The sequence below is a fragment of the Lagenorhynchus albirostris genome, chromosome 4 (genome assembly GCF_949774975.1).
Source record: "Lagenorhynchus albirostris chromosome 4, mLagAlb1.1, whole genome shotgun sequence".
Classification (NCBI taxonomy): Eukaryota; Metazoa; Chordata; class Mammalia; order Artiodactyla; family Delphinidae; genus Lagenorhynchus; species Lagenorhynchus albirostris.
In genome coordinates, this window is record NC_083098.1 from 68,248,632 (window position 1) to 68,265,290 (window position 16,659).

Sequence of the window (16,659 nt, forward strand, 5' to 3'; positions counted from 1 at the left end):
TATTTCTAATTAGAATATGTGAATAAATTCAAGTAACCCTAGTATACATTATTCTTTCCTTTGCAATAAGAAAGAAAAAAGGACTGGTGTTGGGCGGGGGGGGGCGGTCAGGGAGACAGTTGTAGAAGGAGAAAAAGCACATGCAAAAGAGAAGAAGGGAAAAAGAAAGAGAGGTTTCCTTTATTTAAATGTTCTCTACATCAGATATGATTTGCTAATTTAAAGGAATATTCGATTTTCACAGATCCTTTGAATATGCTGGTTCATATTTCAAGGGTATACTAAGGAAGTCAAACATGTGTTTTTAAAAAAAAAAGGTGTTCTGTACCAGTGGTTCCATATATGGTGTGAGAGGACAAAAGTACAGAGGAAGCCAAAAAGGTGGAGTGGCCAGCCAACCTAGGGAAGCCAGGAAAGGCAGAAGAGAAGATGCTACTTTACCAGGTATTAACTGAATCAGACTAAGGTTGACGGATAGGATTATCATGAATTAAACTTGCTAACCAAGTCCAGATGATGACTTTAAATATGAAATCCTTTGCCATGTTTTAAATGTTAAGAGACAAGAAAAAAGATAACTTACCTCAATGAAAAAACTATGCTGTTCAAGTTGAGCTGTGGTGCCATTTACTGTCAATACATTTACAGAAACTAATAATTCTCACCCTCTGATATCTAATGAAGGGTCTGCTTAAATGGATATTTTCAATCGATCAAAATCCAAATTCAAAGCTAAAATCTCATATTTTATATGGAATTTTAGATTTCCAAAGTCTGATTTCTTACTTAATAAATTATCTCATTCAACTATTTCTTAATTTTAACTCTTAGACATTTCACAAAGGACGCTGACAAATTTTCAGGATTGTAGTTTGAGTGAAACATTGTTCAATGAATTTTTTCTCAAGGCAAAATAAAATATAGCAAAACTAACATTACCTTGTTATTTCACCATTCAGAATCTAACCTGCTGGGTGTGATAAAGTCTTCTAAAATACTATGAAGAATGGTTCATTCCAGAGCTTCCAACAGTTCCAGATTTACTTACCTGTTCAAAATATGGTTTGCTATGGTTCTCCAGCGACTGATTTATTACTCATCCATTCTATTTCTACAACTATACACTCAAAGGATCTTTGGAGTACAATACAGGGAAGAAGTAGAATCTTTAAGTTTTAAAATCCCTTCTTTGAAGAAATGATCCTTAAGAGATAAGAGATTCAACATAGCCCTCTGGAGCCTGAAAAGACCAGTTACTATTTTTACAAAAGATTAGCAACTCCTGCAGTTATTCACATTTTCCCAAGATAGGTACTCATATGTGGCACTTACAAAACATAAGGAACAGAACAGGACTAATCTCAACCAGCATCTTAGAAACAGTGGTGTTCCAGCTCTACAGTGCAAAGGAAGAAAAAAAAGTTTGGTGAGGAAATAGACAACATAGCTAACTAGGAATTGAGAGGTAGGAAGATGCTGTGAAATTCACAATTTTCTGGAGGATTCAGGTGGTCTCTGAAGGAGTTTTAAAAAGCAAAATCTCCAGAGATCATGTGCTTTCATATTTTCATATCCCCACATTTGCACCCATTTCCCTTTTGGATATCTTTTTTTTTTACTGTTTGGTTTTTAATGCTGACCAGACAACAGAAATGGAGGGTAATTCTGCTTCAATCACATTGGTCCTATTCCTTAATTTCTTTTGTAAAATTATTTAAAATTTGAAATTGAGAAAGTTCTGTGAGAAGAAGAAGACAAAATTGTTACGGGGGAAAAACACAGAAGTTATACTAACATGCAAAAAAGAAAAAGTTTGTTGCTTTAAAATCCTAACTTTATACAATTTTGTAATAACTGGTAAATGACGATGCAATGATTTGATGATAATTTTTATATAAGTGAACTCCTAGAAACTGCACTATTGCTGTTGTTATACATTATTTTATACTTTTAACATATCTTTATTATATTGGAAACTATGAAATATAAAACCTTATTCTACTAAATCAAATTTCCATTCATCTCAGTGGGTAGTCTCTTCTTCACTAGGTCAATGGATTATTAAAAATTTCATGAAAATATATTTCCTAGTACCTGGGACATAACAGACACTCAGTGATGTGAATTTGAATGTGAGAAGCATCAAAAACACCAGTCAGGGACTTCCCTGGTGGTCCAGAGGTTAAGACTTCACCTTCCAATGGAGGGTGTGCAGGTTCAATCCCTGGTCAGGGAGATAAGATCCTACATGCCTTGCAGCCAAAAAAAACAAAACATAAAACAGAAGCAATATTGTAAATTCAACAAAGACTTTTAAAACGGGCCACACCAAAAAAAATCTTAAAAAAAAAAAAAAACACCAGTCAAAGCACTGCATGAATACATGTTATTGGTGTCAATTTATAAACTAATTTAGTAGCTGGAAAATACGTAAATTTATAGTTAATTTATAGTAACTACATTATACATTAATATAACAACAATAAAATTTTCCTCCTAGATAAGTTAAAAGTTGGATGTTACAAAAAAGTCAGTGACGGGGGAAAGCCAAAAGTGTCTTGGTTACTTTTCATATTTACCTATATTATACAATATGTTGTCAGAGATCAAAGCCCTTCAAATGATAAAATACTCAAGAATTCAGTTCAGAGTCAAGATGGCAATGATTTTCCAATATAAGTCAAAATAAGAAACCTCTCCTTCCAGATTAGTATAATAGATGTTTTAATATAACTTGATATACGTACATTCTTTAAAAAGTTTCAAAGTACCCAATTTTTGTTGCTCTATGGCATTACCAAAGATAGTAAAAAATGTGGTTTTTTTACTTTAAAGACTTTACCATCATTAACGGCAGAAATGGGCCAGCACTTTGAGTTTGCATTCTAAATGTATTAACGATGAATATGCATAATCAGAAAAAATCTAATGCTATTTAATTCATTTAAACTTTTTTAGAAGTTTACTTTCTGCTATAACTAAAGTTAAAAGAATTTTGTTACTGGATATCACATACGTACAGGAAATGTGGCAAGCATTTGAGTGAAAGGCACAATGTAAGTAGTCTTTCACAAATAAATCCTTTCCCTCTTTAGCTAACAAAGGCTATAAGTAAATGCAATTTGGAAATAATCTCAGTTCAGATGTGATCTTCAATTTATGGCGAATATAGTTTAGTGGAGACTCCATTAGCTCATTATTCCTTGTTTGTCTATTAGCATTAGCCCAAGGTGCTCTCTTAGAAGAAGGGATAAAAAAGCAATTAGTGTTACTCTTTCTAAACCAACAGTTGAGCTATTCCCCACCATATCAATGTTTTCTAAATTATATTAAATTTATTCCTTGGATTCTATTGAAGTTCATACCAATTAAAATATTTTCAGCTATCACTTTCTTATCTATTACAAATGGGTTGCAATTGGCTATTTCTTAAATGAAAGCTCTAATTCATTGTGATATTTTGCTGAGTGGGTTTAACCTATTATAGCCCTCATTTTTTTTTTTTGGTACACGGGCCTCTCACAGTTGTGGCCTCTCCCGTTGCAGAGCACAGGCTCCAGACGCGCAGGCTCAGCGACCATGGCTCACAGGCCTAGCCACTCCGCGGCATGTGGGATCTTCCCGGACCCAGGCACGAACCCGTGTCCCCTGCATCGGCAGGCTGACTCTCAACCACTGCGCCACCAGGGAAGCACCAATAGCCCTCATATTTTTATTATATTTATTGCATAGGATTAACCTAATAGTATATTTTAACTGCAGCTAGAAACAGTCCAGTTGAGATAGAAAGCAGCTGAAATAACATAATACAATAAAGCAAAATTGTTAGAAGTGATTTGTATAGGATTTTGCCCAGGGATAACTTTTCAGAAGCTATATATTCAGCAAAGGTTTTATAATACACTTCCTCTGCTCTTTCCCTATTAGCAATTCTTTTCGAAGGTAGTATCAGAGGGAATTATTGCTACTATATTTACTGATACAGGTATAATGATAAGAAGCATTCATTGTCTTTGGATATTTATTTGTGCCCAGAATAAATATCCAAACTTTCATTTTCAACTACTTATCACTGGATTATCCATAAAATGACAATCCAAAATATTACTAATTCAGTATATTTAATCAGGGATGAAATTAAATTGAAATGAAAAAGAACTCTATTAAAAACTGCATTTGTGGAATAATTAATAACATCAAGGATTTCTTCACTCATGGCTGAGAACACTGAGACACAATATAAGAAAAAGTGTCTACAAAATTCAGTTTCTTCATTCAAATTGACAATGGAGAGTTTACATGATTATACATGCATTACCACCAAGTTTTAAGAAACTCTAGCCATTCACAATTTTTGGCAACAAAGCAGCAAACAACTGCCTGCTTCCATTACACTTTTAAGAGGCAATTTGAGAAGCTACTCCCCAGGAATTAAATTTTGTGGATAAACATTTTAGCTTATTGCATTATTGTTCTCAGAATATTGAAGGCAGCACTAAGCCAAACCAAGAAATCTAATTTCTTTCTTTTTTTTCTTAAACAATTAAATTTTCCTCCACTAATACATCTTACGACTCAAGAAAAAAATGCATATAATGTGTATGAGATGAACTAGAAAGATATAAAAGAAACTTTTATTTAAGTGTAAAATTTATAATGTTTTAAAGAAGAAAAATGTAGTCCTCCTGAGCTAAATAAGTTCTAAAGGTATATATTTCAAAGGTTCGTATAAAAATTCAGTGGAGAAAGTTCAGTATTTGGAATTTCATCAATGCTGAGAGCACTGGTGTTTGCAAAAAGTTCACAGAAGATGGTAGCTATCAGTTCTAACCCTCTATTTCATGTTTCTTATCTGATGGTTTTATCCCACCTTTAATGAAACTCTCACACTTCCAAGAGATGTTGTTCTTTAAAAAAAAACAGTATCACAATAATAGCTATATTATTAGGTCCCTACTAAATATATAATAATATTAAAAGGGTCTCTTAATGTACTTAAATTTCCTCAAGTATCTTTACCTAATACTCTATCACCCAGGAAAATTATACTCCCCAGAACAAAATATTCACTGTTTTCTAATGAATACTCTAAGAATATCTGTTCTCTTAGAATGTCCATTCTCTGTTCTCCAGTAGTAAAATCCTTCCCATATGCTACCAATTCTGCAAAGCTTTACTAAGGCTTTTTATTCAGAATTACTTACTTCCTTTTTCTCATGTTTCTATTATAGTATTTAGGACATTATAATGTATCTAGTTTTACATGTTTCTGTATCCCCAGCTAGACTTGTGATTTTCTCTATGTCAGGACAGCACCATCATTCCAGAACACAGCAGAGGTCTTACGCACACTAGACACTAATATAATATGTACTAAATTTTTTAAAAGCAAATTAAAATTAATGTTTTAATCTTCATTCCTCTTCAAGATTTATGATGACATTCTTTAGCATTTGAAACATGTTACTTAATGTAGTAGTTATTCTGCATTAAGCAAATGTAACCAAAGATGATGTTTTTAATCAGTCTCCTTTTCTTGTGATTATATAAGCTTGAAATTGTTTAGAAAAAAATGCATATTTATTCTGAAAAAAGTTGAGAATTTATTATGAAGCCTGTGTTTCGTAATTAATGGGAGGCACTAATTCAATAAGTTTTTATTGACATTAGAAATTCCAGGAAAATCTTAAAATACAATTTTCAATAAAGATCTCTAACACTAAAAAATGGGGATATCAATTTATATTTACTCATGTAAATACTTAATATAAAACACAATCCAGAATTTTTCAAATTACTTAACTTTTTAAAAATAATAGGGAAATTAATGATTCTATAATAGCCACGCTTTCTAGAATACCTAGTGGATTTCTTCCAAGCACCAAAACTGTTTTTCAAAGTTACATGTATTTTTTAAAAGTCTTTTAAAATGTACCCTATATATCCGTGCTTTCTGACAAAGTATATTAAACACACACAAATGAACTTTTCTTTCTCAATGACCCAATATCACCACAGAATTGCAGTATCCTATTTTTTTAAGAGCAAGAAGGTCCTTTATGGATAATCTAGTACTATCCTCACTAACTGGACAAATGAGAATACTATAATCCAGAGAGATTACATGATGTGCCCTAGGTCTCACAGCAAGTTAATGGCAAGACCAGGCCTAGAGGGAAGGTAACCTGATCCAGAGGTGTTCCTAATAGAAACCACATTTGTAAAATATGTATAATTCAAAGGCTCTTAGATACATATGGAAACTTTGCTCTGACATATAATAGATCCAGACTGCTACGTTTACTAAATTTTTTATGATGACTTTCAGTGGTTATTTGGTCCCCATCGTTAATATACAGATTCATGTTTAGTTTTTAATATTTCTACTTTTTATAATTTTTATTTTCATCTCCTGGGTCTTGGATGCTAGACGACCAAATTTCTTAGAACATATTGTAAACTATTTTCTCAATGAGGGTCTTTTCTATGTAAAAAGTGCTTTAGTTAGAATAAAACAGTTCATGTTGTATCCAGTGCAGAAACAGTTAAGCTGCGGTTCCTGTAGTTAGTTGTTTGGGGATCACTTACTAACGGAAACAAGACACAATCCTAAAGAAAAGTGAAAAATATCATGGAAGGAAAAATCATGAAAGCAGCATTTTCCACTTGGATGATATAATTTTTTCTACTTAAATTCAGAGACCAATAAAAGTAGGTCCTGCCATAGTCAAGCTAGTGTTAAAAAATTAACAGCTTAACTTAGCACTTGAAGATTAATGTTTTTGCACAACAATTTATATGATAACAATATCACATAAAATACAAATAAAATAGAAGCAAAATACAGATAGAAATACGAACAATACAAAATTAATCTATACACTTAACACAATCCAGCAACCCAACTTTTAGGTATTTACCGTAGAGAAATGAAAATTTATGTGCACACACACACACACACACACCCCGCATATGAATGTTTATAGAAACTTTATTTTCACCAAAAATTAGAAACAACCCAAATGTCTTCAACAAGTGGATGGATAGTTGAACCGTGAGTCATCTCTACAACAGAATTCTGCCCAGCAATAAGGAATGAATGAATTATTGATATACTCCAAAACAAGTAAAAAAGGCATTATGATGAGTGAAAGAAGTTAGTTTCAAAAGGTTACTTACTGTATGATTCATTTATATGATATTCTGAAAAATTTGAAAATATAAGAATGAAGAACAGAATTGTGGTTGCTAGGGGTTAGAGACACAGGCAGAAAATGACCACAAAGGGGCAGCATGGGGGAATTTTTAGGTGATAGAACTATTTTGTATCCTACTTGTGGTGATAAAAACACAGTTCTATACAAGTCTTAAATCTCGTAGAATTGCATGCAAAAGACAAAACAAAACAAATACTATAAGCATAGATACACAAATCTATAAAGACAGACAAATAACACTCATTATTTGCATGGGTATACACGTTTAATAAAATTCCTCCAGTATTTACAAATTCCTAAGTAATTTTAAACACATACAGGCAATAAAAATTTTTAAATGTATATATTCAATTTAAAAATTATAAAAAAAATCCCTCTCCTGCAAAAAACAAACAAAATCAATAGTCAATAATGAACTATTTTTAGCTTTTTAGCTGTGGCACAAAACCCCAATCTATAAATATTTATGGCCTAGAGCAGATCTCTCTATATTCAACATAGCATCCCTGATTTAGGTAGAAAAGACCAGTCTTTTTGAACCATCATATTATTTTCAATGCCATAAATCAGAGGCAGCACTGGATAGTTTAAGGTAAAGAAGGTCTGGTCAAGTATAAGGTTCAGGACACAAGATTCTGTCCAGGGCACTGCCGGCTCAGGGTTTACCCATCAAAATAAGAAATAATGGAAAGTCAACATACAATTGTCCTAGAGGTTTGACTAAACTAGTATACTTCCCACATAATGTCCAAACTTAAGATTAACTATTATGTCAGGAAAAAACTGTATATCCATTTATAGTTTATTCTCAACTAGTCTTTTTGTTTTATTTTTAATGTACTGAGTTTAAAAAAAAAAAAACATGTTCAGGTATTTTCAAGATGAAAAAAACTAAAGGAGGTCTGGTTGCATTCCAGTATTATAGTGGACACTACCTTGTTTGCCAAAGCAGGAAAAGTCATAGGTGTCCAAAAAAGAGGAGATGAAGAATAAACTTTGCTTGCTCAGCTAGTCAGTCTCTCTTATCACACAATTTATGTATAATTATTTTGAATGCTCAAAGTTTTTGAATTTTGTTTTCATTATATTTTACTTTCATTTTAGAGATTCAGCACTATTCTGAAATATGAATGTTTCAGGTTTAGGGTGATGAGTGTGGTAAGTTATAAAGTGACATGCTACTATATATAGAAATTGAAATTTGTAACAATTATCAAAGAAAATATATTTTTAATTGAAAATGATTTTCTACCTTACAAAGATTTTAATACATTTCCTAAATGGCAGGCTTTTATCAGACATTTAAAATATAACATTTGGGGCTTCCCTGGTGGCGCAGTGGTTGAGAGTCCACTTGCCAATGCAGGGGACACGGGTTCGTGTCCCGGTTCGGGAAGATCCCACATGCCGCGGAGCGGCTGGGCCCCTGAGCCATGGCTGCTGAGCCTGCGCGTCCGGATCCTGTGCTCCACAACGGGAGAGGCCACAACAGTGAGAGGCCCGTGTACCGCAAAAAATAAATAAATAAATAAATAAATAAATAAATAAATATATATAAAACATTTGAAAATGACTAAGTAAAGAAGGTCAGTATTTAGGTAAATGGAGAGCTTATGGCAATGAGACCTTCTGGAAGGAAATTTTAACAATATGTATCAAAAGCTTTAAAAAGAGTCATAAACTTAAACCCAATAATTCCACTGCTAAAAATCTATTCAAGGAAATAATCACTTATATACCAAAAGATTTATATAAATATACGTTTATCTCAGTTTCTCTCAGTAGTATTTATGTTGAGTAAAATACAGTACAATGCTAGTAAGAAGGTACTTGCCCACTTATGAGGCTATGAATATGTTTATGTATATTTATTTATTTAAAAAGATAACTAAAAATTTACACGAAAACATTAACCACTGCTTCCTCTGGGTATGGGGTTATGGATAATAAACTCTTTCTTTGAAATATTTCTAAATTTTCTATAATGAGTATACCTTGATTTTATAATATCTAATAAACATTTTAATGATTAAATTTTAAATTTTTGATATTTTAGAACAAAAGTTTTAACAAAAATGTTTAGTGAGAAAAGCAAAAATACTGATTGAAGGATATTCAGTAATTGGTTATAACTTCTGTAACCATTATAAACCTTTATTAAAAATAGGTTGTATAGGGCTTCCCTGGTGGCGCAGTGGTTGAGAGTCTGCCTGCCGATGCAGGGGACACGGGTTCGTGCCCCAGTCAGGGAAGATCCCACATGCCACACAGTGGCTGGGCCCATGAGCCATGGCCACTGAGCCTGCGCGTCCGGAGCCCGTGCTCCGCAACCGGAGAGGCCACAACACTGAGAGGCCCGCGTACCGCAAAAAAAAAAAAAAAAAATAGGTTGTACTTTTGTTTTGGTGAAATAAGTATTATTGTTGTTTTGTATAGACTCCATTTGCTATTCTTGCTTCACTGCTCATTCTATGGTTTAGATGGTGGCTGACTTTTGCCTTGCAAAACTGACTGGCAGCTATCTTTCCAATGCCAGACTTATATTTATGCAAATTTCCAAAGGTCACCATTTATGCATGTAAATTCTGAAGGGCACTAACTATACAGCTGACAGATTCTGACAGCCACTTTATCTCCAAGAATGGGATAAGCAGGGATGACTGTCTGAATAATTAATGTGCTTTTGCTCTGCCCACGGCCAGTTTCTACATCCTGCACTTTCTGACTGTGGTTTTGAAATTAATTAGAAAATGTAAATTCATAGCAAGTCAAAATATTTTTTAATTCCTATAAACAATTGGGTAAAGAAGTGAGACATTAATGACCTTCAGTTTAAGGTGTTGTATTTTTAGAGATCATTTCTACCTAAAGATAAAAATTAACATCTAGCTCTGGACTTTATTTCTGTAAAACACAAGCATTATTATTTCTGTGAAACCATTAATTATTTCTGTAAAAAAACACACACAAAGAACCCTACTCCCTAAAGCTCAGTAAAAGGCGTCACTATCCATGCGGTTGCCAGTTTCAAGCCTGAGACTTGTCCCACTGAGACTTCAACTCTCACTAATCAAATACAGTCACTAAGACTTGTCAGTTTTACTTTTTAAACACATAGTCTCGAATGTGTTACTACCACTCGATCCCCGGTGGTGTTGCCTTAAACCAGATCTTTATAATTCCTTACATGAGATATTGCAAATATTTCCCAGATAATCCTCCTTTCCTCTAGTCACACGGCCCCCCACACTGCCTGCTTCCAGAATTAACTTTCTAATATCCAAATCCATGAGCAAGGCCAGTGGTACAATATAAAAGACACAGAAAAGTAGAAATTAAAAGGATGCCATAAAGAGGAAATATTTAAAATCCATTAACTAATGGGATGAGACAATAAACAGAATTGTGTGTAATGTGGTATTATATGATCTGGAGAAAAATAAAGCAAGAGAGGAGGGCAGGGAGTGCCCCCAGACAGTTTCAATTTTAAGTAGGTTGTTCAAGGAAGGCTGCCATGAGAAGAGGATATTTGAAGCCTAGGAAATAAGCCATGGGTGTAACTTGGGAGCGTGTGATTGGTAGAAGGAGCTAAGGCTCCTTTGTAGAGCGGCCTCTTGTGTTCAGCAAACGGAAATGGTGTCTGGAGGGCAGGGGAGGTTGAAGGTAGAAAGAGGCTCTCAGGGCTGTACAGTGAAAACAGTGGAGCAAGAAAAACAGGAGAATGTTGTAATTCTCCGGCCAAGAGGGGATTGCAATTTGGACCAAGGTAGTAGCCGAAGAGGTGCTCAGTAGCTAATAAATGTGCAATGTAGGTGAAAGAAAATTCAAGATGCACTTCAAGCATTTGTGCTTAAGGAATTGGAAGAATGGAGCCATTAACCAAAATTTGTGTGGGCATGATGTTCCTGAATTGGTTTTACTATTTTGAAAACTTGCTTTGATGCTTTGTGGTTGAATCCATACTAAGAGGTCATTTACTGTGGAGAATATATCTTCTCCAGTATATCTTTCCTTAAAGGTTCAAAAAATTATAGTTTATTTTAAAAACATTAAGTGTTTATAAGTGCTTAAATATACCTAGCTCTATCCTAAATGATATGTGGTAGACGGTTTTGTTAATCCCATATTTCTAATAAAGAAATGGAAAGAGCGAGAGGATAAGTAACATCCTGAAGGTCATATATAGAATCTGTTTTCAAAACCTGACCTCTTGGGTTTCCCTGGTGGCGCAGTGGTTGAGAGTCCACCTGCCGATGCAGGGGAAACGGGTTCGTGTCCCGGTCTGGGAAGATCCCACATGCCACGGAGCATCTGGGCCCGTGAGCCATGGCCGCTGAGCTTGAGCGTCCGGAGCCTGTGCTCCGCAACGGGAGAGGCCACAGCAGTGAGAGGCCCGCTTACCACAAAAAAATTTAAAAAAAAAAATTAAAAAAAAAAAATTAAAAAAAAAAAAACAAAACTGACCTCTTTAGTCTGCTTCCTCTCAGGTGTTTTTGTTTTTTTTGTATTTTGTTTCTAAAGAAGAATCTAGAGTTTCCCGGGGCTGATAGTGGTGGAGGGAATGACTACAAAGGGGCACAAGAGAACTAGGGGTGAAGGATATATTCTATATCTTGATTTTGGTGGTACGTTCTCACACAACTTTATGCATCAAAATAGAATTGTACATTACATAATTATATATCAATAAACCTATTTTAAAAAATAATCTAACAAATAGCATAAATTAATGCATGTTGGAAAAACGTATATTTTGTCCAAAGGCAAAACAAATCCCTCATACTACATAATTTGTTCTAACACTTTTTTTTTCCTGGTTAAAATAATGTTTTTCATGTCATCTTCCAACAGTATTTGGTGATAAAGTAATACAATTTTATTTGTTGCCATATAATTTATCTTGTGTGATTTCAACCATTTCTACCACAGCAGGAAGAACTAGGGTTTTTTCCAATGATTTCATTCCTTCCCCCCAGGAAATCTCAAATAAGGCTTCTAAACATTTATCATAAATTTAGTGAAAATTTGTAAATGATTAGATTGAGCATGACTTCAAACATTGCTGAAAAACCCAGAGAGGTGTGCACTTGCGTTCCAGATGTTATTAAAAATCTTGCTATTAATGATGCTGTGTACTATATATACTATATTAATGATGTACTATAGTACATCAGTACTATAGTACATATAGTACTATATGTACTATATATACTATATTAATGATGCTGTGTACTTATACCGCAAGACAAATATGTCCTTAGGCCAAGTTTAATCACATATGGTATGAGATTATTTTGTTTTTGCTATCCTTAATAAATCTGAGTAGCTTATCAATGTTTATCATATAATAACTCTGAAAATATCCCTTAATAGGAATACAGAAAACACCAGCTCTACCATTTTTTATTGTTGACTTATGCATGTATTGTTTAAATATGAGAACCAGTCTAGTTTAAATTTGGCAATAATTACATTTAATGCACTTATCCAAACTCATGTAACATCAGTACACTAAAATACTCTTAAAAACAAACACTGCTAGGGCTTCCCTGGTGGCGCAGTGGTTGAGAGTCCGCCTGCCGATGCAGGGGACGTGGGTTCGTGTCCCGGTCCGGGAGGATCCCACATGACGCGGAGCGGCTGGGCCCGTGAGCCATGGTCGCTGAGCCTGCGCGTCCGGAGCCTGTGCTCCGCAACGGGAGAAGCCACAACAGTGAGAGGCCCGCGTACCACAAAAACAAAAACAAGAAAAAAATATATATATACTGCTATCAAAATCCAATTAGATATCACTTGACATCCATCAGAATGGCTATAATTCAAAATGACAATAACTTTTGGCTAGAATATGATGAAATTAGAACACTCAAACATTTTGGTGGGCATGTAAAATGGTATAGCCACTTTGGAAAGCAATTTGGAAGTTCCTCAAATGATAAAACATGCAGTTACCATATGACCCAGCAATTCCACCCCAGGTATATACCTATGAGAAATGAATACATATGTCTACACAAAAACCTGGATATAAATGTTCATAGTAGCATTAGTCATAATAGCCAAGAAGTATAAAAAAACCCAATGTCTGTCAACTGATGAATGGATCAGCAAAATGTGATATTATTGCTATTATCCATGCATAAAAATTAAGTCCTGATTCACACAAGGGTGAAACTTGAAAACATTACGTTAAGTGAAAAGGGCAGATACAAAAATATTGTATGATTCCATTTATATGGTAAATTCATAGCAGCCGAAGGTATATTAGTGGCTGCCAGGGGATGGGGTGAGGGAGGAATAAGGAGTAACTGCTCGTGAGTACAAAGTTTCTTTTAGGAATGAAAAAAATTTCTAGATTAGATAGTGGTGACAATTACACAACTTTGTGAATATACTAAAAACCACTGAATTGTATACTTTAAAAGGGTGAACTTACAGTACATGTATTATATTTCAATTAAAAAACAAGGAAGCAAACACTGTCAATCATTTAACACTGTAAAAATTCCTACAATTTTCCAGAAACGTCATATGTGGGGCCAGTAGTAGTCATTACATTAAATATTATAAGGCCTTTCTTTATTTCTTAATGAAAACAAGCATCAGGAGAGGTTCTGAAAATTTCTTCTCACAACCTTACAGATACCCTTGAGCACTCCATAGAGACAGCTTAATGGAAAATTAAGCATTCGTCTGGCAAACATGATATATTACATGGGCTGCTCCAAATCTACTTTTCCAGACTCATATCTTAACATTGTTCTACCACGTGTGTAACCCTTCAGCAACAAAGTAAATATCAATCCTTCAGTGGCCATCCCTTGCTCTATATGCTCTTTCACAAGCTGTTATGTTCGTCTGGAATGCATGACCTCACCTTCTCTGTCTCAACAACCTCCTCAGTGAATTTCACAGCCTCCATGAAGGTTTCAAGAGCCTCCAGCAAAAGTGAGCTGCTCCCACATTTGTTTCCTTAGCAGTTTGCCACTGACCCTTTTAAAATGTATACAGTCATTTCTATAGAGCTTCATATCTTTCCCACCAGCATTTAATTTCTCCAAAGCAAGATGTCTAAGTTTTGATTGGCTTAATTTTTTTAAAAAAATGATTCAATCAGCCTAAATTTATTTCTTTCACTAAGTACCAAAAAACCCATTTTATTCAAGTCAGTAAAAGAATGTCTGTAAACTTTATCTGCCAACATATAGATAGCTAGCAAATACAAATAGATTCAATCATATCTATTCTAGAAAAGAGGGATAATATTATTTGTTTGCATTTGTGAATGTGTGCAGAAGAAAGCAGTGACAAAGAAATTAAAACAAAAATATCTAAAAGAAGAGACATCAAGGGGAAATTTTAGGATCTACAAAGGTGAGTGTAATGTTTTTATACTCTTAAGTCAGTACTCTTAGAGTAAAAAGGAAAATACAGAATCTTTGAAAATAGGTTTATAATGATTTATAGTACATACAAATTATATTACAATTCAAAATTAAATGAACATGATTTTAATATAAAGAAAATAAAAAAGTTATTTCTACTTTTAAGCTGCATATTTATAAGAATTTACATTCTAGAAATTACAAAATTGCTTTAAGGAAGTTAGTAACTTTAAGAAGAAAGGAAATTCCAATTTATTGTTGATTGATTAATATAAAGGCCTGTTTAGCCTTCAAATGATTGCTGAAGAAGATGCAAATATGTGTTCTGGCCTAAGGTTATACTCCTTCAAGTCTCTTAGGTTCTATTCTATATATATATTTGTGATAAATAAAAACACTTTTGAAAAGGACGTGCTTTATGTCAAACAGCTTGGTCTATAAAATGCATACATTTTATTTCCTAATATTGACATTCACTATCACAGATATGTAATTGAGAGCAAATCGAATGAATTAAGCAAAAATGGCTTTAATGAACTGTGTCATATACATGTACTAATTTCTTAAAAATCTGAATAGTTATTCCATATTAGTTAAGAGAGTAAGACAGCGATGTGTCTTTTAAAAGAGGTAGAAAGCTACGGAAATTATTTATTTTTAGTAGTTCTTTTATTTTTCATGTAGCTGGAGTACACTTCCCCACAACAGCAAATACTTTGAAGTATATTATTTACATTTTTGTTCACAAGAAATGTCTGTTTTCCAAAAATATGTAAAATTTCATTTCAGTAGCCCATTAAATATGTTAAATTTTCAATACGATACTTATAAAAGCAGATACTACCTTGAATATATACATATTAAATACACTTTGAAATTACTAACAATCATGATTCCCAACAATAATTTAATAATTACCTTAATTTGCTCTTCAGTTGCTAAAAATCCATGTTTTTTTCCTCCGATTTACTGAACATTTAAACATTTCTGTAAAAAAAAGTTAGATAATGAGAAAAAATGTACATTTTATTTTATGGTTATAGTTGTAGGACTACTTGAATAGACTTGTGTATTTCTTATTGTTTGTCAAGTGTATTTTTTCCCACAATGCGTGGGGTGTAGCAGCAGAACCACGTGTAAGAACGAATTTCAATTTACATGTGACCTATATTTGTACACCATCACATTACTATAATGTTCACTGGGAAAAGTGAATGAATTCGATAGGCATGGAATTTAAATATTTTCCTAATTCAATGAACACACAAGGTTTTAAAATAAATTCTGAGATTTCCAAGAAATGTTCTGGTTTCTTGCAACAGGCACTTCTAGCTAAGATCCTGGGTGTGTTTAACCACTTTTATTACTAGAACTGCTGTGAGAAAAAAATTGGAGGAAGACCTTACTATATCTCCCTACTCCATCATACATATACACACAAACACAAAAAATACACATGCTCTGTGTATTCATGTATAAATACAGAAGCTATGATTACAATAATTTAGACAATTTCAGATTTTAAAAATATTAGAAAGGAATAAACAATGAGAGTTTACTTAAATGGGAGATTTTGGTCTTCATTTTCTGTAAATTACCATAGCATTTTCTATTTTTGTTATTATTAAAATAATATCAATGTCAGACATTTTACAAAAAAAGGAATAATGTAAAGACATATATATATAAAGTATATATATATACTCTCTCTATATAGTATACTTTATATATACATATAAAGTAAATTGTAAAAAGGAGTAATGTCTTTCAAGGTATTCTCTGAAATTTCAGTGTTTTCTAAGTGTTATGCAACTGGTCCTATCAACTTTTGAACCTTCCAGTGAGTCCACTTAATGCTTTATACAAGCATCACCTGCATTAATTATTATGATACTTAGTATTTATTACACTATTAGTAGTATTATAGTAGTATTATGCTATTAGCAGAAGGTTAAGAAATCAGGTACATGCCAAAACAATGACAAAATCTATTATCTATTCTAGAATCTTGTCCCCCAAATGGATAAGGAATTAGATACAGGTAGAAAGTCATTAGC

General features: G+C 33.4%; 1 protein-coding gene across 1 annotated transcript in view; it reads right to left on the reverse strand.

Annotated features, from left to right (window-relative positions):
* Positions 1-16,659, reverse strand: part of ADGRL3 (adhesion G protein-coupled receptor L3) — an 854,596-nt gene that overhangs the window by 682,275 nt on the left and 155,662 nt on the right. The window contains exon 2 of the mRNA XM_060148098.1: positions 15,521-15,589. The gene's annotated coding sequence lies outside the window, so the exon portion shown is untranslated. The remainder of the gene's footprint in view (positions 1-15,520; positions 15,590-16,659) is intronic.